The sequence below is a fragment of the Lonchura striata genome, chromosome 3, assembly GCF_050655825.1.
Source record: "Lonchura striata isolate lonStrDom1 chromosome 3, ASM5065582v1, whole genome shotgun sequence".
Taxonomy (NCBI): domain Eukaryota; kingdom Metazoa; phylum Chordata; class Aves; order Passeriformes; family Estrildidae; genus Lonchura; species Lonchura striata.
The window spans coordinates 16,476,432-16,499,007 of NC_140705.1; the positions used below are offsets into that span (position 1 = coordinate 16,476,432).

The following is a 22,576-nucleotide window of genomic DNA, read 5'->3' on the forward strand; positions in this document are numbered from 1 at the left end:
GGTCACACTATGCTGGCGATCCCAACATATTTTTCTGATGGGTAGAATTATGTGCTTATAAATTCCTGTTGGTATCTCTGTAACCCATATGAGAAAAGTCTTTGTTGCTGAAAGCACATCTCCAGTAGGTTTGGCAGGTCATACACTTTTCTGTTATCCAACTGTAATGTGGTAAGAAATCATAAAACCAAAGATCATCTAACATTAAATCATTAAATCATTAAATCATGGTCTTGGCTGTCCATCCCCCCCACCCCCCACCCGTTTTCTGCATCCGTATATACCTACAGAAGGCAGAAAAAACTTTTTTCAAGTCACTCTAAGAGTACTTGTGCTATAAAGAGCTTCTTGAGTATATAAATGAGACAGAAACCAGCTGAAGATTGGAAGCAGGCAAAATGGTTTCCAAGGCTATATAGAAGTTTAAAGGCAGAATTGCACAGATCATTCTGCAAGTCTGTTCTACCTACAATAGTGGCAAAATCTGACCAAAACATGAAAAGGAGACCACCTGTATCTGAATATTTTGTATTTTGGTATGCTGTTGGACTATATGGGTTTGTTTTGTTAAAAGCACTAGAACCTCATTAATTATTCATTTCATGTTTAATACTTCGATATTCAATTTGACAATTACATTTCAAAATGTATTAAAGACTATTGGGAGTATTCACATTGGTATGGGTATAATGGTGGAGGGTGCACATCTAAGTCTCCTCTGTGTATAGAGCACAATCAGATGCTGAAGGCTTAATGGTGTTTGATTTTGAATTCAGTCTTTGATGCAGCTGGGAAAAGGTTGGAGCTAATGAGATTAAAGATCAGATGCACCAGGATGGATTTGGCTCAGTCAAGAATTTCTCCTAAGCTGACTACAAAACAAAATACTTTCTGGAGAAACATCACACAGCCCAGAGTTATCTGAATCTGCTGTTCTTAATGTTTTTCCTTGCCATTTCAGAGAAGCACAACATATTGGATCCCTGAAACTTCAGATATCTTTGTGATGTCTTATTCCTCTACCTTTCACTAACAGGTCATCAACTGTGGAGTTGCGTTATTTGTATGTTTTATTATCCCTGTATTATGTATTGGTTTATTCCTTTGTACCCCCGTGTGCAACTTGGTTTATCCCCAGTTTTCCCGCCTTGTCCGCCCTTCCCGCCTTCCCAGTATCTATCCATCACCCTGAAAGAGGCATTTTACCCCCCCCCGGGTGCCTTGTCTATCACTCGGTGCCCCTTCCCATCCATCCAGAAGCTTCTACTCAGGGCACCGGGTGATTGGGCGAGGACCTGGGACTCCCCCCATATCCTTCCCCCATTGGACCCCACCATATCCCCCCATCCCGGAGCCACCCCCTATCCCTATCCCCATTGGTCGTTGGATACCCCTCCCTTACAGTTTATAAGCCAGTGCAAGCACCTTGTGCTTGTTCCTGTTGGCTGGCACCGTTCTAGGATATTTGGCCCCGTTGGGCTACAATAAACTTGGACTTAGCCCCCAGCAGGATCCGCTCTTCATTTACCACCGCGAGGCTTGCCAGCGCTGCCCGGAACCCACAAAGGCACTCTCCAAACCCCAGCTGGGAGCGGCGGAGGGTGCCTCCATCGCCCGCCCTCGCCCCACAAGAGCTAGCCGCGGCTGAGAGAAAAGGGATTTGGGGCGGGAGCGCGGCAATCAACTTCCCTGGGAGTGTGAGCATTCAAACCTGTGTTTTATGTGACCAAAGGAGAAGTATGCTCCTCTCTTCTCCACACAGGGACAGTTTTAAGAAAAGGCTCCACCCCCAAGATGTTCTGGCACTTGAAAAACAATCAAAGACATCTGTGAGAGAAGGAGGAGATTACTCCAAAAACGCACTTGTATTAGTGGCAGGACAGGGCATCAGACAATCTCTTACCACATTACACCATAATATTAAGGAGAGCTACACTGTACCCTCAGTTGATGCTTCCCCTGGATAGGCCCAAGATTTCAATAATGTAATTTTAAATATCCAAATGGCACAATGTAATCTGTAATAATCAGATTCTTATCCCAGAATTAGAAAACAGGAAGAAAATCAGGCAAATTAAAATAAAGAAAAATAAAAACTCCTTTGACTGACATGGCTATGTAATCTTTGGTTTTAAGTAGGGCTTGCACATACACCAAGTGGTCTTTTTAATGCTTTTCAGCTGCTGGAGATTTAAACTGAAATTTTTATAATAACTTGTGTGTTTGTGTGTGTTCAGTATATGTATGCACAGGATGGGGATTTAAGAGAAAAAATTCTTATAAAACAAGGACATCCTAGATTATCCATTACCAAGACATTACTACTTATGGGAATATTTAGTAGTTACATGCTAGAAAACATTAAAGTCAAACAATTACTTTGTAAAGGATGTTTTGAATTTGTCCTGTGCACTGTTCTTACACAGAGGTCAAAGTGACATTTTGTCTTTACAGCCAGTAAAATCTGTCCCAAGGGCTGCTCCAAAGGCACAAGATGCTTCCTGCTCTGTGTCCTCTCGTGCCAGGGCTGGAGTGAGCATGTGTTCTGCTTGTGCTTTACCTCAGCAGGTGAGGCTCAGCTGGTTTTACTGAGAGTAGGAAAGTTCTGGTTGGGGCTCTCCTGCCTCAGTGTAGCAGCTGCTCTTGCAGGTCCCTCTAAGGGCTGATGGAGCTAGAATAGCTCTTAGTTTTGGACAGAGGGAGGACAATTGATGACTCTCTGCTGTGTTCCTTTCTGCCTAGTTTTCTATGAGTCCTTGAAAACAAACAACTCAAATGCTGAGAGAGACTATTTTCAAACATCACTAGTCTCCAAGACCCCAAGCACAAAAATTCAGGGAGTGTTTTGTTGACAGGAAATTGTCACTTCAATTTCAGATGTTGTCTTGTTTGGTTGTTGTTTTGTTTTTTTGCTTGTTTCAACTGAAATGTCAAAATATCAAAATATCCTTTACATGTGTATGGGGAAGATAGAATTACTCAGGAGTGATTTCTTCTAATCTTTAGAAAACACCCCCATAGTGTTCTATTGGCTGCTTCTAATGCCTCCTGCTGCTTTAATCTCTGTTTTCTTACCAAAGTGTGTGTTTATGGCATTTTAATCAAGTCTCCTTATTAAATGTGTGAGCACCATTTTATGTGAGGTGAAGGCTTGAGTACAATCTACATCAACACCTCACAGAGCCTGGTGATTATACATAACCTACATAACAGCTTTTCTGTTACACTTTTGACAAAGTTCTCACTTCCTAAACCTTGACAAGACAGGCAATCTGCCTTCCCATTAGAATCTCATGCCCAGTGCCCACCATTACAGTCAGCTATTAATGAATGAGGTGACAGCAAACTAAACTACATTTGCTGGTACCTGCTAGTACCAGCTAAGTCCTCTTTATCTCTTAATATATAGAAATGACTCAACCCCCTCCCCCCCACCCCCCACCAAATCTGCACTACTGAGTACATGTGATTACAAGATTTACAGTAGGGATTAGAAATTGGAAGACATTTTCCTTCCCATTTCACATACACAACCTATTGCCAGGTCAGGATGCATTCCGTCACTTAACACAAGGGAAAGCTCTGGCATGAAAACCAGGATATGTTTTAACCTATTAATCAAGACTGGTGTAAACCTATCTTTAGACCTTGTCCAGACAAGAAAGAAAAATCATGTCCAAACAGAAATAAGTAAAACAATTCTTACCTACTTTATTTCCATGGATCTTTTTCCCCTCCTTTTTTCCTTTTCCTTTTTTTTTTTCTCCTTTTTTTTTTTTCTTAATGTTTGAGAACTAGTTGAAGTTTTACTCCTGAAAGATAAATGGGGACCCCTCAAAGGAGTTATTTTAGGTCTGTATTGATTATGAGCATAAAACCAAACAGGTTTTCGTTTTTACTGGATATTATGCCAACAGCTAGAAAGTCTTTTCTTCTACAAAGGCTTCTAAAAGGTTTAAGAACTTAAAGGTATCAAAACTTTACCAAAGCAAATCTTCAGCGCTGCACATGGCTGCTGAACTCTAACAAATATCTTACACGAATTACTGAATTGTCACTTCAGTAACTACTGATTCCTGTTTTGGACATTGAGATTACTTTTGTTACCTGTTTCTGGATTTGATCCTGATCTTAAAATTTGTTCTGTTTAACTGAGCCAAATCACCTTGTTATTGTGATGTTAGAAACTAGTCCTTTCATTACTTCTATATATTGGTGGTGTCATACAGTCTTACTCTTAAAAATTATTTCTCTAAACAAAGTAGAATCTCATCGCAACCATGTCCTGTTAAACTATTTTCCAATTGTAAAATCAGGTAAATAGAAAAAGAAACATATATCTGTTCCAGTTGCTCCATCTGTTCTATCAGATTCTCCCCTAGAAGATAAGAACATTGCAACACCAAGATTTATCAACTGCCTCTCAAATTCAAGAAAGCTAATTTTTAACCTGCTTCTTTATAGCCAGCCTCAGGCTTTAAATCTCCCCACATGACCTCAAGTAATAATTACAGCAATTAGTCCTTACCCCTCTGGGATAATTACTAGAGTAAATTGAGCTAACTTTCCTCAAAGTTCCTCTAAAAAGTCATAAGAGAAGAAGGAAAGAAAGAAAGAAAAAGCCCCAAACCCACTAAAGAACTGAGCAAGGACTGTAGACACAAGCAGGCAAAAGTAAATGGGAAAAGGAAAAGCAAGACAAGACAATTTTCCACATTCCATTCCTGTGTGCTGCCTCTCTCCCAGGCACCACATATATAACATTCCTTCTTGCAGGCAACAGGCCTCCCTACCCCAGGTGCCATCAAAAATTATGGGAGTGGGAAAAAAAGAAAAGTTCATATCTTAAAAGAAACCCTGTTTTTCATCAAAACAGATTGCTTTAAGGCAGCCATCTGACTGGAAAGAGGAAAAAAGAGAATTAAGAGTCTTGTGCTCTAAATTTCTATGTAATGCTCAGCCAAAAGAATAACTGAACAGTAATGAGCAGGAACTTGAATTTACCAAACTAAAGGGAGAAATATTGCAGTGGATTAATTTGCTAAAGGGGATTAGATTGAGGTCAACGTAGCCCTCTGTGGTCAGCAGCAACAAAAGCAGAATCAGGCTGAAATTCACTACAATTCCAGAACCAGGAGTAGAAATTCCATATTCAATTATTTCAAAACTTCTCTGTGTGCAGAATCAGTGCAAAACCTAATGATTTCGAATTTCTTTTTAAAATAAATAGTACAAGCTGTTATTTCATTAAAAGCCTTCTGTTTAAACAACCTTAAAATACTTCTATTTTATTTTAGCTTTTCTTTATGTACTGTGCAACATAAAAAAATATTTAAAGTAGACAAATATGAAACCCTCATAGAAGCACACAGAATTGTTTAAATAGTCATAATTTTTGCCACGTCCTTTTTCTTAGTGAGAATGAAATACTGGTTAATTTCAAGTACTTGAGTAGACCCACATGTACACAGAGTATATTCTCCCAATAATATTAAATCCAATTCTGCATCAGAACTTTGTTGTCCACTGCTACTTTACTGCAAATCTGTAAGTGCACTCAATCTGGCAAGAAATACAATGGAAGTAGTTTATATAAAACAATTTTTTCCCTGTGAAGGAGAAAAATAATTGATAAAAGAATCTTGAAATTATTTCTTGTAACTTGTCTAATTGTATAATGTCCTAATTCATTCTGATTTTCTTCTTTCAGTAGGGAGATCCTGGTGTCTCCTATTACTACCCTAATTTTCTTAAGAAATATGTTGAGTCTGTGTTCTGAGTAACAAATACCAATATAGGCACTGACCAATTGCTTTCCACATCTGCATGATTTTGGAACAATCACAATGAAGGAGAGAAAGTAGTGCTATAAAATACTGGAATTCTGTATTGCTAAAAAAAGAAGGCTAAGAAACACCTAAATCCTCACATAATGCACTCCTCACATATGGTTAATGCAGTGTGAATTCAAATGAAATGTAGAAGTCTAAATCAGGGAGAGCAGATCATGGCTGACATCAGACACTGCAGGCATATTTTTATTTTCTTCAATACTTCCTCAGAGATCAGGGAGCACAGCTGACATACATTCAAATGAGGTAATTTCCGTATCCTTGAAGTCAGTGTGACATGCACTTGGTCACTTCAGCTGCATTAAGTGATTTACATAAGAGCTGCCAGCTTCATTAAACAGAGTAAGATCTAAAACCTCATGCACCTTTGAGCATTTGCACCTTTCTCACTACTGCTATGAAATATAAATGGTAGAACTTTAGGGCAGCATTTAAAGCTTCGGATAAATATAAATGAATCTGTCCAGTGTAGAAGTACCAAGGATACAGCTAGAAGGGTCAACAAAAAATCAGCATGAGTTCAGAAACATATTAATGAGATAATATCTAGCCAAGTTTACAATTCTGCTTCATAAATTAAAATTATTCCATTTTATTTATTTATATTATGTTTCTTTTGTATCTGGGTCAAGGGGAAATGCCCTGCATTGCAGACAAATCCTAATGAGAATGCACTCTTATGACATTACATTAAAGCTATTTTGGTGTTTGAAAAACAGTCAAGTCCTTCTGTGAAGGTGCAAAAATGTTAAAAATGTATAAATTGAAGGAGGTAATAGGGTACATGGTGGCACTGCTAAGCTGAGTGAGTGTGGGTACATGTCACATACCCATGTGGGTGTGAAGAAGACTATGTGTGGGAGGACATGGGAAGAATTTGACTTCTGTAAGGGGATTAAAACTTAACATCCCATCTAGGAAAGATTTTTTTTAGCTTTGAATCTAAAAATGAGGGCTTGAAATAAAGTCTGTACATCACCTCTGTAAATCTGATTATTTTGCAACACAAACAGAAGGATCTTCCACTTTTAGTTTTCATTGTCAGAGAACTCAGAGTTAATATTAAGGGAAGTGATGTGTAAAATCTCAGGGACATGCTGAGTTCTCAAAGTTAAATGTATCTACAAAACACCAAAAGTATAAACTTTGCTACTTGTTTCCAAGGACATTTCTTACCTTTTATACTAAAAATATATGGTTTTGATCAGTCCTGAAGGCAAAGAGTCTGACTGCAGGCAAGTAAGTGTATTTATGCATGAGAGTTCAAAGGAGGATTCTGCCTAGCAAACACCCTTCCAAAAGACAGTATCTTCACTCGAGGTTGTGAAGCTGGGAATATAATTGTATTTCTCATCTGTACTTCCCTATGTTAAAGCAGTGTGGATTTTAACATACCTAGAGAAGAGTGTGGGTAAGTGGAGAAATTCTGGGAGGGAATGTGTCAGATCTCTAGCTACACACAGTGCTAACACATGCTTGGACTCCCACTCTCCTCATTCTCCTCTTTACATCACCTGCCTGCTAAGTTGAACATCTTGGAGGTGGTGAGACTGTTTTCCCAGCTCTGGGAGAAAACAGAAAAAGTGTAAATGGGGCAGCTGATACAAGGGAAGTTAGGATTTTAGCTTAGGACATAACTTCTGCATTTGATTTGCAACATTCTGAAACAAATTATGCATATACTGCCAGCTCCTCTCCCAAGCACAAGGAAGATTTACAACATATTGGAATATAGATAACCCACTAAGATATTCCCCAGCTGAGCATGGCTTTTGTTGCCTACACAATGAACATTTCTGGGTTTTGCATGTTTAATTTCTTAGAATTTGTTCAGTTTGATATGGTGAGCAATCTCCAAATACTGAGTCTTCTGACATCAGTGGTAATTGCAAGGTCTTAGCACCTTTTAAAACATGGGTAAAAGTACTATAGGTGATCACTGAAACTATAATACTGGATCAGGCATTGAGTCATTTTACCAAAACTGCTGTATTTGAAAGCAATTGATTCTAAGTACACTCCAAGACATTTACAGACAGAATATAGTATGTGCTATATTAAGGCCTTCTCATAAATTTTAAAGATCATATAAGGCTCTGAAGAAGTAATTAGCTATGATTTTAATAATTGCATTCATTGTCCTAGCTCTAGATTCTTGCCATCCATGTAAACATATATTTTTCCTTTGAGTCTTAGCACTCGCAAACTTCAACTATTTACAAACATTGAGAAGTAGGTCACTCCCACTTCTTCAGATCCTGAAGCTGAAATGAAGTATAAACATAAATGCATTCATGTTGAGTCAACTTTTGTTCTTGCATATATCTGTAGGACTGAAGCTTCAATAGCATATGCATAAAAAGCTATAGACAGAAATGGTTGGAGAGATATCTACTACCAGACCACTATTAATCTATCCTTTTCTTATTGTCCTTTCCACTTTGTAGTCCTTAAGACATTTTTAATTTTTTATCTATTTTTCCTTCCATATAACTACTCTTGCTTAGCAAATTTCTTTCCTGTTCACTAGCTAATTCTTTTTCAGTAACTAATAATTTCTGTCTTTAGTAATACAATATTCCCAAATAATCACCCTTAAATGGGATTTTTATAATACTGGCCTCTCTTGGATCATTTCTTTCTTTGGGAATTTGAAAATTACTAAAAAACTAGTTATTTTAAAGTATGAACACAATAGAAGAATAAAAAATTGTTTCCCATTATAAAAGTAACATAGCTGTAACATTTCTTGTGGCAGTAAAATATAAGTGATTAAAGCTCAGGGTAGGTATCTGAAGTAGTAAGATCCCCTAGTCTCATATGAGACATACTTGATTGTTTTAAATTCTGATATTAATCTGACAAAACATATGGAATCTCATTTTGCTCCCTTTTTATGCACAACAGTGAGAAATACTTTGCAGTAGAATTTCTCAAGTTTATTTTGGATTGTCCCTTTAGGATGGGAGAAGAAGTGATATATATATTTAAGTGTTATACATTTAAGAGAAGTGGTATACATCTAAAATCTTGAAATATTTACAACTCCTTTAATGAGATATATCTGAGTTTTGTCCCTTATTGTCCTCAGTTGACAGACTGCCACATCAATGCAATGTGAAATGGATGTTTCATGATTAAGAGGTAATGCAAAGTTGACTCAGGCTGCAGAGGGAGTCCCAGGGAATGTGTGTCCTAGTTAGCTGTACTATTAGGGGAGGCCTGTGGTCACTTCTGTATCCCCATGGTGGATGTTCACCAATGCATAATTTACAAGCTTCTGAAGAATTAGTGGCAGCCCTATGTGGACAGATAGGAGCAGCCTCCCATTCACAAGAAGCAGTTATTTTGGGAATTTCAACTACCCTGATATCTGTTGGAGGGAAAATTCAGCAGGGAACAAGCAAGCCCCATATCTAAGCCTGTGGGTGGCATCTCTAAGCACATGGAGGAAAATAAGGTCATCAGGAGCAGTTAACTCAGATTCATAAAGGGAAATCATGCTTAACCAATCTGGTAGCCTTCTCTGATGGAATGACTGGCTGAGTAGATGAAGAAAGTATAGAGAAAGTTGTTCACTTTGACTACAGCAAGGCTTTTGACATTGTCTCCCATAACAGACATAGAAAAGCTCAGGAAATATGCATTAGATGAATGGGCAGTGAGTGGCAGAGCTCAGAGGGTTGTGGCCTGAGGTGCAGAGCATAGTTAGAGACCTGCAGCTAACAGTGTTCCCTGGGTGTCAGTGCTAGGTCAAGTTGGAAGGGGGGACAGAGTACATCCTCAGCAAATTTGCTGATGATACACAGCTGGGAGGAGTGGCTGATTCACAATAAGGCTGTGCTACCATTCAGCATGACCTGGACAGGATGTGGATTTGGGCAGAGGGGAGCTGATAAAGTTCAGCAAAGGCAAATGCAAAGTCTTGCACCTGGTGAGGAAAAACTCCAGCCTCCAGTACAAGATGGAGTTAAACTGCTGGGAAGAAGCACTGCAGAGTTCTTGGGGGTCATGCCAGACAATAATTTGTCCATGAGTGTCCTTGTGTCCAAGAAGACCAAAGGTATCTTGGCATGCATTGGGAAAAGTGTTGCCAGTAGGTACAGGAGATGATCCTACCCCTCTACTCAGCCCTGGTGAAGCCACATCTGGAGTATTGTGTATAATTCTGGGATTCCCATTTCAAGAAAGAAAAAAAAACCTGGGATGGTTCCAGAGAAGGGCTGTGAAGATAATTAGGGGACTGGAGCATCTGTCTTATGAGGCAAAGCTGAGACTGCCTGTTTAGCCTGGAGAAGACATGACTGAGAGGGGATTTTATCCAGGCATACAAATATTGAAGGGCGGGTATCAAGTGTATGGGCAAGACTCTTTTCAGTGATGATTAGTCAGAACACAGGGCAATGGATGCAAACTGATACACAAGAAGATCCATCTGAATATAAGGAAAAACTTTACTATGAGGCTGATAGCAGTGGAACAGTCTGCCCACAGGGGCTGTGGAGTGTCTTTCTCTGGAGAAATCACACCAGGATATTATCCTGTGCAATCTGCTCTGAAGGTCTCCAGAGGTACCCACTGTGATTCTCTACAATTAGGCCCAGGAACTTTTTGCACCTTAATTCATGGACATACATACTCATGCATCTCCCATAAATGTCAATAGGAGAAATCATTTGTACCAAAGAGTAATAATGTACCCTTAGTTATCCTATTTATCCTTGATTTTTCTCATTTTATATCAATTTCCTTCAGGCTTAAATGGCTCACAGTTTCCCTTTCCTGTTGGTCTAATAAGAAAGCAATTTCAAGCACTGCAGGTCTGCCTGTGGTAATGACCATGCTAAATGCCATTGTGTGGTTTGGATCTTCACAAATCAATGTTGCTCAGTTACCTTCTTTCTTTCCTTCTCAAAGGTTATAGGTCTAATAATTAGAGGGGCCCATTGATGAGCACATGGTGACCCAGTTTTCATGCCTTAATGATATTGATAAGAATAAAATTATAGCTCTTCAGAGCAATCTTTTTTGATACACTTCTAACTCTACATTGTATAAAGTTAAAGTGTAATTATTATACCCTTATATGCCAGAAGAATTTCTCTTATGAGAGAAATGAGGAAGATTTTGCCCCTTGAGACATTTTAAAACTCTGTTGAAAGAAGAAAACTTAGATGCATAAGCCACCTGGACAAAAGACCTCTTTATTTTCAGTTTCAATCAGCAATATGATTATTAGCTAGGCTACTAGACAAGTAGGACAACCTTCTCTTAACCAGTGACCCATGTCAACATCTGAACACAGGGCTGTACCTTATAATTTCAGTCAGATTTTTGAGTGTGCTTAAACACATATACTTATCTGCCATTCTGAAGTAGTTATATTTTTCTGAATAAGGACCCAATTCTAGCAGTGCAGTCAAAACAACTTTTGTAGGAATAAATGCAAACAATATCAACTTTAATACTTTTAAAATGCAGACACATATCTACAAGCAAAAAAGGAAAATGGTGGTGACTGATCTATGGGTAGCCAAAAGCAGTGGTGTTGAACCATCTCTGTTCTGTCCTTAAATCACAGAGGAGCAGTTTCATCTCACAGAAAAGGCTGAATTCCTGTGTGGTTGAGACTGCAGGGGTGTCTGTGAGGAGAGGTCAGGAGTGACACACGCCAGACACAGCTGGTTCCAGCTGCCTCCAGCCAGCTCCAATGGCCCTACCAGAGGATGCAGCTGATCCCATCAGCTCCTGCTGGCAAAACAGAATCATAGAATATTTTAGTTTAGACATCTAAGATCATTGTGACCAGCCATTAATGCAGCTCTGCCAAGTCCACCACTAATTTTCCTCAGGTCATATCTGTTTTATCACAACAGTAACCAGTAAGCAATCTCCCTGTTTTTGTCTCAACCAAGGGGCTTCCTCTTCTTTCAATTTTCCCATGGTCCTGATGTGAGAGGTGAGGTGGGAAGTGGGCAAGTGGCTGATGGGGAGTTCAGCTCTTAGCCAGAGTTAACCCACCAGACTGGGTATAGTTTTTAATGCTATGCCCTTTGCAGTTTCAATACTTGTCATTCTAATTTTAGTCTACAATTATTCCATTGGATGTACTGTGAAATGAGACTGTGAACTTGCAAAGCATTAATTGATACATATTCAAAGTTTTATCTAACTTATAGAAAAGAATTACTGAGTGGTCTTTAGTCTCAGAAATGTAAGATTTTTTAAAAAAATAACATCAATTAAAATAATCCACATTCCACCCCCCGCAAACAAACCAGAAAGGAATGACTCAATTACCAATGAGAATGAGTGGATGAGACATGATTATTCTTTTTTTTCAAAGTCTTACATGTAAAAATGGAAAAATATTGCCTGTGTAGCAGAAACAGACTCTAGAAATCACTGTAAATGACTTGAGGATCTGAGGGGACTATTCTGGACAGAGATAAAATAAAATTTGAATAATCTTAATTTATCTTTGGGCAGTTCTTGATATACAACTTAAAATTATTTGAAGTTTCTAAAGCACTTTAATACATAAAGGGAATAGTCTCTGAACAGACTTCTTTTTTCAGAACATTTCTAATTCCTTAGATTCAAGTTCCACCCTTTTTACAAGTTTAAACAATAAAATGGAGAATATGAGAGCTTTTTGAATTATATCTTTTGGATATAAAATTAGTCCTTTAAGTTAATTTCACATCTTTCATACTTTTAAACGTTCTAAAAGGACTATCTTCCAAAATTATATTACACAAAACCCTGTGTTATAAAAATAATTCCCATGAATGTTGGTTTTGAGTTACTACTAAATAGCTTCCAGTACATTAGATTACTTTCTTGCATAACATTGCACTCTGTTATTAGTATTTTTGTTGTTACTGTTAATTTTCTTTTCTCATTGCTGTTTCAAGTAAATTGTTCTTATTTCCACCTATAATCTTTAACTTTTTGTGCTAGTTCTCCTATCCATCCTGCCACAGAGGCTGTGGGGGAAAAGTGAGAGAGCAGAACATGTTCTGGAGTATTTCAGTAGGAGCCCTAAATGGGGGAATACCATTCCTAAACCATGACAATATCATAAAAGTTTCAGAAGTGAAGTAGGATCAGCAGGCCAGAGAGACTGCAATCATTCTTCTGTCTTCTTTCTAATGAATATTCATCCTTTGAGTAAGGTACTGCAGCTTTGGCAGTTGATAGCCACCTTTCAAGTGAAAAAAGAAGGTGAAAAGATGAGGAGGAAGGGAAATTCCTAGAAACATTCTGTTATTTTTCTGATTTTTTTTTCCAAATATGCCAAAACAATTCATAGACTAAATGCAGCTGCATAGAAGAAACGCTAATCTTCTCAAATGCATACTTACGAAACACATAAATTATGTCCAATCAGAGATACAACCATTGTTCAACTCCAAGGAATGGACTTCTGTGAGGCTAGCAGAGAAAACATAGAAGTAACACTTGTTACCTTCCAAAAGATATTTTAAGGTCTACATTGCCAATGACTCCATATAATTGAAACTATGGCAGGTTTTAGGTAGCATGACCTAAAATAGAATTTATTGAGTTTGTTTATCTAGTGGATTTAGATAACATTCATTGTAGTTGACTGTGTTGATTTGGCAAGGGTGAAAAATCATGAAAATAGTGGATTAGATTACCAGTATCTCAGGGGTTACAGGAGAGGGTTACAGAGTAAGCGATAACTTACTCTGGGATCCATCATGAAAATAAATAAAAATGGGAAGTATTGAAGAAAAAAGAAATATTTACTTCATTTTATCTTCCCGAGGTGAATGGGAATAAGCAGTGGGAACTGTGAATCTTTTTTCTTGATTTATGGAAATGTCCAAATTGGACAATTACATATTCTCCATCGTCACCGGGGCTTTCTGTTACTGACCACTGAATCAAATCTGCACCCTGAAAGGTTATTAAAATAAACCAAACTGCACATTTATGGAAGTATTCTTGTTATACACTTGTAATGTGTACACAAACTTCTTATGGTAGAAATATGCCTGTTTCAGTACACATTTGCAGCACAGATCTGTACAGGAATTTGGTAGCAAAGCATCAATTAAAATGAAGAGGGTAATCCATCCTTACCAAGATACATATACAAATATGCTCCCTGGATGTTTGTATATGTGTATTCGTAATGATGAATGAATCACAAATTGTATGCTTCTATGTGTATTTTGGCAATGCAGGAGTTGCTTTGCTCCCTGTTCCTACTGCATGTGTGTTTTGGCATGCTGATTTTCTGCATATTCCTAAATAGAATGTAGATTTGTAATGCTGCACCTGAGTTTGCATGTTCTATTCTTTCATAGTACTAGGTGGGACAAGAATAATTGAAAGGGGAAAAGGGTTATTTTTTTTTTTTTTAATTTAATGATACCAGATGTCAGGAGGGAAACTGGGAAAATGTAAAAAAAATCTCTGTTGCACTATTGGGTGAAAACTGCTAAACCAAACTAGGTGTGATTGAAGCTGAAGAAACAAACCAAAATATCTGAAATTTTGCCAAAAAGAAATCCAGAGATGTCAACCCCTGCTAATCCCTCAAAATCATTGAATCCCTATATACAACATGTAAAGTTGGTTTATAGTTACTTTAAAAATTTATTTAAAATATCCTTATCCTAACTGTGTCTGATTCTTCTATTAGCTGCATCAGGCTAAACTACGAATAACTTCTACAAGTAAATGGCCTTAAACTGGTTTGACAGGGAATCTGGCCCACTAAAACCAGTTCTGCTTTACTCCCTGCCACTCCAGTGACTACTGAATTAAGCAGTGAGAAACAGCACCTTCTATTTTGGCCACCTAGTATATGTAAGAGTGAATATGTGGTAAAAGCAAAGTGCTGGCTGTTGAGAGGTCTGGTTTATATTCCAAGATCTACTGCTAAGGGCTAGTTTCTGACTTGGCATGAGTATTTTAACCCCCATGTTAAACACCTTTTTCCTCATTACAAAGTTAGACTGGTATCTCCTCACAGGCATGATAGAAAACCATATATTTCAATATTTCAATAATTGTAAGTTTTGCTTTTAAATACTTTAATAAATATTCCTATTAAGCAAATATTAATTATGAATCAAGTTTTCTTGAGGCTTAGGATAAGAGCAGGACAAACTTGCTTAAATACAATTTATAATCTTCCTCAAAATCTCAGAATTTTTGTGAGGTCCTAAAAGCTAGTAATATAGTTTTACATTTTTGTGGTGAAATTAATGGGATCAGGTCTGACCTTTCCCAAAAGGGAGTAGGGGACCCCTCCTTCTCTGCTGTCCCTTTGTGCTGAGATTCAAAATGCTACACTGGAAATTCAATCTGTGTCTCAATACAGACATGTTGAAACTTTTGAAAAGCTGTATCTGTGAGAGGGTTTTTTTTTCCCCTCCACATTTATTCTTTTTACTGCTTGGACGATTATGAGGAAAAAGTATGTGCAACTTGCTAATAAAAGTACAGAAGTTCTGGGTAGGAGTGGTGCCTCCATCCCAGCTCTGTGCCATAATAACAGGGCCATGCTATTCTCTTTTAGGAGAAGTAAGAAGGAATAATGCCCCATTGCTCCCTGATGGCTACGTACAATGCCAGTAGGCAAAGCCTTTCTCTTCCTTCTTTATTTATGTACATTAAGAGCTCACAAAACTCTGATAACTTCAGGAAATAAAGTCAGTAGGTGCTTGTGGAAGACGTCCTTCAGCCTATTTACAATTAAATTATTTCCTTCAGCCTTTTTAAAACTAAATAAAGTTGCAAATGAAAATAAGGCTTTGTAGTGTTTCAAAGTATTATTAGTTAAAAATACATATAAGAGAACATGTCTGGAGAGCAAGTGAATGGTAGTGTAGTTGGACAAAGCCATTTTCCTGTCTATAATCTTGAAGTCTCCCTTTGTTTAGGACATCTGGATCTTGGCACAAGTTCTCATAACACCATTAATTCCATCTCTTCTCCCTGAAATGGGTATCCCATGATAGATTTGGCACAGTAGCAAGTATCAGTCACAAATCCTAGCACTGAGATAAAGCAGCAAGAACAGTTCCAGGAAGAAGGCAGTGGGTGTCTCTGAAGATTTGTAACACTCTGATGTTTTAGTCTGGAAAAGGTTCTCTATTTTTCGTAAATAGAGAATGTCTCACAAGCTATTATTGTGTAGGTCAGATATTTAATTATCTATCTTCTAACACTCTTGAAAAAAAGTTACCTACCTGTGGGACATTTTTCCTTCACTGAATTGACTCAGTTGCATTGATGTATATTCAGAGCATCTTGCCATCAGGAAACTCAGATTTTTCACCAGATAAGAGAGAAATCGGATTTATATGTCTTTGTTGTCTTTGCTGGACACCAAGCAAAAAATAAACCCCTCCAGAAGACCGATATTCCAGGACTCTAGAGCCAGCTGCCTGCAGCATCCAGGTGGAATGTGGGAATGTGCTGCTCTGAGGTTGCCCCCATTATTCTGTGTCAAGCATCACAGCCTCATGGTCCACTCTCCTAGTCCAGTAAATTTGTTCTTTGTCCAGCCTTTTACTCTCCCTTGCTATGGCAGGAAAATGAATATGAATTATAGTGGAGATCTATTTTGCAATCATACAAAGTCCAGCTGAGAGAGGAGATCAGAACAGGGTCTGTGGCTAAAGAGAGGCTTTGAATTTCTAAGACTCAGTATCTTCTGTCTAATTCAGAGAGGGTGAAATTATGCATCTGTGACATCCTATTTGGCTGCTATGACATCTCTAAGATTCTTTGCCAAGGCTAGGGCTTTTACAGAAAACACAGCTCCCCCTCCCAGCACTAAAGATAGGGTTTGAATTTATCTTTACAAATATCTAAATTTCATAGTTTGAAAACTTAATCCTAATTGCAGATATAAAGACTGAGACCTATTACAGGAAAAAGATTATCCTATGCTGGCCTACAAGAGGTATTTTACACCATGCTGAAGGTAAGGGATCTGAAATAGTCTATGACTATTTCTACATTCTTGTAAAAATATTGAATGAAGACAAGGCATGAGGGTAAGCCTTCTGAAGTTGTCTTGTAAATCAGCTAACTTTGGTCGTTTAGTTGAAGTCACAATTAACCATAATGTGGGAGAAAGATGTAGTGAAGAAATAGATATTCGACATGGAGACAAATAAATGATATGTAACTCTGAACTAATTTTAATTTAATTAAATATAGACAGAATTTTTTTCTAGTAAGACTAATAATTTGAATCAGTGATTTTTTTGCTTTTCTGATTCTATGGATTGTTTTACGATCAGAAAGGAAATGTTATGAAAATAACTTTCAAAGATGAGCAGTGATATTTCTTCTATGACCTCCTTAAAAATATTGCATATATAAAATATAAAATAAGGACGTCTCTAACAGAAGTTTATTTTCTGCAACAGTTGAAGTGCAGAAGAATAAGAAACCCCTAGGTCTTAACACACTTTATTTTTTAGGGAACTGAGGTGGGGCTTTAGCACTTCACAGTAATCTCCTCATCAGGAAAAGTATGTCTTCTGTCTGGGCTGTGTCACACTGTATTTGCTTTTGCAGTTGTGCCCTTTGGACCAGGTTCTGCCACTGGTTACACTCAGTGGTGCTTATAGAAGAATACAACAGAGGGACAAATTTGGTTCTCTGTTTGTAAGCAGGCACCCAGGGAGTGACACGAGTTGCCTTATTAGGCAGCGCAAAAGGAAATGGTGCCGCTTGGCAGCCCTCACATGTTCCAGCCGCCCGCGTCTGCAGTTGCTCAGACCTCTTGGGCCTGTGCTTTTTCACTGTAAAACAGCAAGCCCTTGAAAATACAGCACTGGCACGGCAACTGACCGCTGCCAGATAACAATTGACACCAGGACTAATTTAGTAATGTGCAGTTTTAGGGAGTGACATTTACTGTATCTCCTGGTGCAATTGATACAAAGCATGCAGCCGTGGCAAGCCCTGCATGGTATTTGCAAAGTGTCAACTTGAAAGAGTCAGGCTGCTCTTATGTCTGCTCTCAGAGGCAATTGCTGCAGCCCATCAAATCAACCTTCATGTAATATAAACAGGGAGACGTTCTCCCGCCATTCAGGGTTGCTATTCTGTGCGGTTGCTGGTTATATCATATGTCAACACATTGTACAGATAATGAAAATGGGGAGTCTGAACTTGTATAGGAGATAAAGGTTTCCCTGGAGAAGCAAAATTACAGTGAATCTGTCAGGCACAGATTAAGGATTTTGCAAAATAATCAGAGAAACAGAAGTTAGCCCTTTTGATATGACTGTTAGCTGTGGTATGACTTACTGTGTAGAATAATTCTGTTAAATTAGTTCATTAATATGGAAGTTATAATGATCTCTGTAAAGGGGACTTTCAGCATAAAATACCGGTAGTCCTTTCAGGAACTCCAGGTGGGTGGGCTGAAAGCTATTGTGATAATGATTGCAGAACCAAAGATCTCACAAAAGAAATTCTCACTTGGATTTTTGTAGTAGATATTTCGAGGTGAGTTATAAATGAGTGTTATCAAATCCTCAGATAAGGATATTATTTTCATCATTTCTTACCTTTCATTGAAAAGGACTGTTAAGCAGTGGAAGGTTTCCAAACAGAACAATAGAAGGGGGTGTGTGTGCAGTTTTACTTTCAGTCATTGACTTTTTGCCAGAGCAAGCAAAATGCTTAGTTTTCAGCAATTCAGTAGTGCTCTTTAATAAAAGCTGTGGCTGTAAGCTATTGCTGTGCTGAGAATAGGATATTTTGTCCTGATATCCCACCGCTTCCCTAGCCAGGATCATTGGGAAGCTGCTCTGGGGCTTCCTCAGTCCAATCCTCTGAAAGCCACATGCTCTGTATGACTCCCTGCTGCAGCAGCGCCAGGCAGCAATGCAGACAGACAAATGGAATCACAGTTTCCCCTTGGTAACTGCTTCCTTGTTAGCTCTAACCCTTGGGAAGATAATTGATCTTAATATTAAACACCATCAAAACTTGCAAGTCTATCTCAGAGAGAAGAAACACCTGTCTGGAAAAAGATGTCAAAGTTGTTACAATTACTCCTGGATACTTTCCATGTCATGTATTTTTATGTTTTTTGCTATTCTGTAAAAAGTTATTTTCAAGCTTAATAACCTATAAAGAAATCACTGATCAATAGCCCCAGAAGTAAAAAGTTTCTGCACAAGGATATTGAAAAAGAGCAGTAAAATTGATGCCAACAATTTCTGTTTAAAATTTCATTTTTGAAAATAAGAAGTCTTTGTAACTAGAAAAGCTTTTAGCTGTGATGTTTTAATCAATTAAAAGATGTTTATGGCATATTTCTATTCATTCTAAAAATATCTTGATGCTTAATTGAAGCACAGACTGACTTGTGAACTGTGTCAATCTCAGTGGTGTTCCTGCTATATCTGTGTCCCTGTACTTAATGTTGGAACATTAGGAACACAAAACATTAAAATGTTACAATTTCATCTTTTACTCTTCAGCACAATCCCATAATTAGAAGTCACAAAATTCACTGTGGGAAAATCATGATGTCTCCATGGTTTTATTACTAATTTCTTTTTTTCATTCCTGTAATGACAGCATTGCTGTTGTTTTAAAGTAACACCTTTGTGTCCAGGTCAATTATTAAGCTCCAGTATTTATATCATAGCCTGTGGATCAAAACGATCCCAATTTCCAGAAGCACTAACTGGCTAAATTCAGCATCTGCTAGAGTGAAAACCAGCTCTTGTTCTGGCATAAGTATGCTGTTCTCTATTGGTCTGTGTGAACTAATTGCATGGATATCAGGAGGACTTTGATGGAGCAGGAGCACGCTGGTGTGTGGCACCCAAGGAAAACCTGCCCATTCAGCAGCCCCACCTGAGGGCAGTGGCCATTCTTGAGGACACAAAGGGAGAAGTGAAATGACAGAGCCTACATATGTCCACATCTCTGCAGGAAACAATTTAAGGCATTTCTTAACCAGTTTTTTTATTCCCACTGCATTGCAATTATGTTTCAGGAGTGGAATAATGCATGAGTTTTTGAAAGAAATTGTGGGAATATTAGATATAATATTTGGGAGAGAAAATATTTCTGTATAAGTGCTGTCTGAAATTGACAGTAGTGTAGATCTTACTGCGACAGATACATTTTTTCTTCAAATTGTTTGGTAGGTTATGGCTAATAATTTGTTAGCAATCAAAAATGGTCCCTATATGGTTTGTGTTAGTAACAGAAATGAATCAAAAAGAACAAAGGAAATGCAGAAATGCCATCACTGTCACATAGCTGAATTGCAGAGAGTGCCACATTTGCCAGGAGAGCCGTGACAGGTTTTTCTGTAGGTCATGGAGGAGGAAAAGCCTGTTCAATTTTAAGGTCTGCATCAAAGCAACATTTGAAAAAATTGTTTTAGCCATCCTCATCCTTCAATTTAGGCTGGGAAAATACATTTTCTTTGCAAATTGCAAATGTTTCTGTGGTGTTTGAAAGCAATTCACCAAATGGTTCCTAAGTAAGAGATCACTAAAAGTTTAATGGGAAATAGTGGAAAAAAATAAAACAGATAATTTTCATTAACTCCAGTGATGTACGTGAACTAAATTTTTAAAAAAATTGTTTTCTTGTTTGAAATATTTTTTTTTTTTGTCTGTTAACAATTTTCTGTCTTGGCCAAGCCTTTTGGAAAACTGATATGTCTATTCTATTTGAAGACAATACCCTTTATGTTAATTGTTACAATTTCTTTTGAGGCCAAATTGCCTGTGACGAGGAAGATTTTTCTTCTTTTTGTTTTTAATGACTTTCTTTTCTTTTGAGATGTGGGGTGTGTTGTTTGTTTGGTTTGTTTCCTTAGGCAAAAGCAGAAATTTAGCAACATAAATAAAATTCAGATCAACATTAAATTTCCCATTTTGTGTAAATGGTCAGATTTTTGTCACAGTTTTTCTTTGTCATTTCATTAGATGGCTACAAAATAGCTAATTAGCTAAAAATTATAAATCAGATTGCACTCTTCCACTTTTATGATACTCAGTTTTAGCAATGTAAAATGTATTACATCGTTAAGTAGTACTTTTTTACTTAGAATTCAGAGGAAGTTATTGTGTTTTTCCTTAGAGAAGATATGAAATTGTAAATTTGACAAGAAACTGTAAATTGATCAACTTTTTTCAGTCAGTTTTGGAACATTATTACTTTGCTTGACTTTCAGTGACTTGCAGAGATATGAGTACTCCAAAACAAACCACTACTTGTTCTGTTTCTTTTTAGTCATATTTACAGGGTTGATAAAACCCTAATCTGTGAAGTTGCTCCTATTGCTGCTCTGCTGAAATAATAGCTTTACAGACATCACAACAGTCACGGCACTTCCCTGGGATTGTTTGTTCAAGAAGTTCATATTTAGAAGACAATGATATGTAACACCAGACTTTTCCCTATCTCCAGGGAACAAATGTTGGGAATTGGTGCAACATTTTTAGCAATAATTTGGCATCTTTTAACACTTTACATCATTGCTGGTTGGAAGCATATTTGTACAGAGCTATAACAATGTGTGCAAGTCAAACCCAATGTAAATATCTCAAGAGAGAAATGTTGGCTGTAGCTGTCTGAATTAAATTATATAACTTCCTATATTATATAAAGAAGGCATCCCATTTATAAGATTTTTTCCTAAAGCTGCTAGCAGAAGGTTCCAGTGTGTTATCATGTGATTAAAAAGACAAAAACTTTTGTTTAATAGAGCTTTTAATTCAGACATGAAATCATTGAAATAAAATGGAGACATGATGTTTTGGATGAGAACTCAAGAAATTTGGGTGAAATCCCATCTGTGTTGCAAATATTCTTCTTGAACTTTGAAAACGGATTTAATCTGTATTTGCCTTAAATCCCTCTTTATGAATTTAAGGTGATGATACTCAATTTGTCCTCCTTAGGGAACATCCTAAGAAATGCATATGTAATTTGGAGCTTACCTCCCTCATTTCCTGTAATACTGAGAGTACATAAAGGAACTTTAAAAGTGAATAACTGACTGGGTGTATACTAGACAAGTCAGTAATTTTAATGCTGTTGTACAAAACTGGTATTATATATTAATGATATGCCAGCAAATACAGCCTTTTGAACTGGTCTATTCTTTAAGTATTAGGTCATCATTTTAATCTATTTATTACAGCTGTCATTCTGAAAAGGATCTTTTTTCTAATCAGAAAAGGCCATGTCTCCATTATTGAGACAGTAGCATCCCCATTGGGATCAGAACATGTTACTGGAGTATGGATGGTAATACAGGTTGCAAGTACAATAGCAATGTGAAAATGAAAACTGTTGAATCAAACTGTTTTGTGGAGGCAGGGCAAATTTACTTTCCCAAATGCTACTGCTGAGACAAAGTTGCACAGTAAACTTTTGCAATATTTGCATTACATTATAATCCTCACAGTGTGGATAGTTATTGAATGGAACCAGACCTTCACTACCTAATCAGTTTATTATTCTTGCTCATTTTAAAGGGAAATTGTTTTCTCCAAAGAAATAATAATAAAAAGAACTTTTGAAATTGACACAGAAAACAAGACCAGACATGCCAGGAATCATTTTTTGTTTGACCATATCCCTCAACAAGATAATTCACCTATGCTTCAAGTCTATCCTAAAAAGTGTTGCTGTTTTCAGAGGTAAGCCTAAAGCTGGAAGCTCAGATGAAGAGGAGT

General features: G+C 37.5%; 1 long non-coding RNA gene across 1 annotated transcript in view; it reads right to left on the reverse strand.

The window, feature by feature from the left end:
* LOC144246014 (uncharacterized) overlaps window positions 1–12,090 on the reverse strand; it is a 100,272-nt gene extending 88,182 nt beyond the window's left edge. The window contains exon 1 of the long non-coding RNA XR_013339616.2: window positions 3,711–12,090. This is a non-coding gene — a long non-coding RNA (uncharacterized LOC144246014). The remainder of the gene's footprint in view (window positions 1–3,710) is intronic.
* Window positions 12,091–22,576: the final 10,486 nt, after the last annotated feature.